Genomic DNA, 1,548 nt, shown 5'->3' with positions numbered 1-1,548 from the left:
GGGGGAGAATGTTCTAGAGAAGTACCAAGTATCATTATTATTATGTTGCACTAACATGGAAATGATAACACACTAATGCAGGAAAATCCTAGAGAAAAGTCACTGACAAGGTATCGTGTGGAGCCGATGTCCTTCTGTCACTTCAGGCACGCCAGGCAAGCAAGCACTTGTACAAGGGTGAGACTAAGAAACAGGAATGAACTTGAAGGAATTCACAGAAATGCCAGCCCCAGAGGTCTGTAAATGCATATGAGTAAACCACTGCCAGAGGCTGTTGGGTGAGTCAATGCTTTTTCAACGCAAGCAATTCTTCTGCCTTCGTTGGCCACAACAGTGAACCGCAGACAGCACCAGGGATCAGCACAGCCAGTACATGAGAAATGTGATGGGGTGCAGCTGGAACGTGACCCCACCCAGACCACTCCCGAAAGTTGCAAAGCTTTAAAACAGTGCCCTCAGCCAAGAAGGTGCTGTCTTGGTTTAGGCCTCCAAAGTTCTACAGCAACAAGGCTGCCAGAGCTCAACAGAGCAGCTTCTGAGGGAAAGCGGCCCTTACCTATGGATAAAGAAAGTTTGGATTTTGGTCAAGTGGATGGTCCTAAACCATGCTTTCTCTGTATTTAGATTTCAAATTGCCAACAGCTATTAAGCTATTGGGAGGCAAATATTAAGCTATTTCCTTCTCTGATTATCAACCCTGAAACTTATTCCCCAAGACAACCTCAGATGACTTTGAAAAGAAACCACCTGTGAAGATACGATAAAGAAGGCTTACGTGTTCCAGCCTACCTTCCCCACTCCAAATCATTAGACGTGACAGAAAATAATTGTAAATACACAAATCAGAAACAATGAAGGTAAGCAAAGAAAGAGCTTCTGTGGCCAGCAATAATGAATGATCTCTGAAAGACACGTGGAATCAGATTAATGAACCTAAAACATATATAGCAGAGGACAGTGGCGGAGATGGCCCCAAAGGTCCTTAAATTAGAGGAAGAAGATATTGGGAGCCTGTGTGGACGAGGGAGTTCTGGGTCATGATCAGAACTGCTTGGGTCATTCATCTCAGTAGGAGCAGCCATGCAGACAGACACACACACACACACACACCAAGATTTTAGGAGCAGCAAGCCCAAGAGGCATATTTTGGGCCAGCACTTGAGCCAGAGAATCAAGGCAGTGCTTCCAGGCTTCACCCAGGAGGAGTGGAAGCGTCTTGGCCAGAAGACTCTACTGACTCACCCTGCCCAGCCCCACATCCTGCTCCTGCCCTCCCACCAGAGGATGGCACATTCTCAGACACACTGTCCACGCCTCTCAAATCAGAAATGAAAACCCTTGTTGTGACAGAAAGACATCAATTACTAAGAGAAGAGCTAGGTCTCAAAAAAAAAATTGAAAAAAACAACATTCTTTAAAAACCAGTGGTTGGGCTGAATAGCAAAAGGGACACGGCAGAAGACAGATTTAGAAAGCTGACAAGTGAAATAGAGAAATTCTCCCCAAAACAATAACAGGATAAAGAAATGAAAAATATGATAGAGGTAT

The sequence above is a fragment of the Rhinolophus hipposideros genome (assembly GCF_964194185.1).
Source record: "Rhinolophus hipposideros genome assembly, chromosome: 6".
Taxonomy (NCBI): domain Eukaryota; kingdom Metazoa; phylum Chordata; class Mammalia; order Chiroptera; family Rhinolophidae; genus Rhinolophus; species Rhinolophus hipposideros.
The sequence above is the reverse complement of the archived record's forward strand: the minus strand, read 5'-3'. Positions refer to the sequence as shown.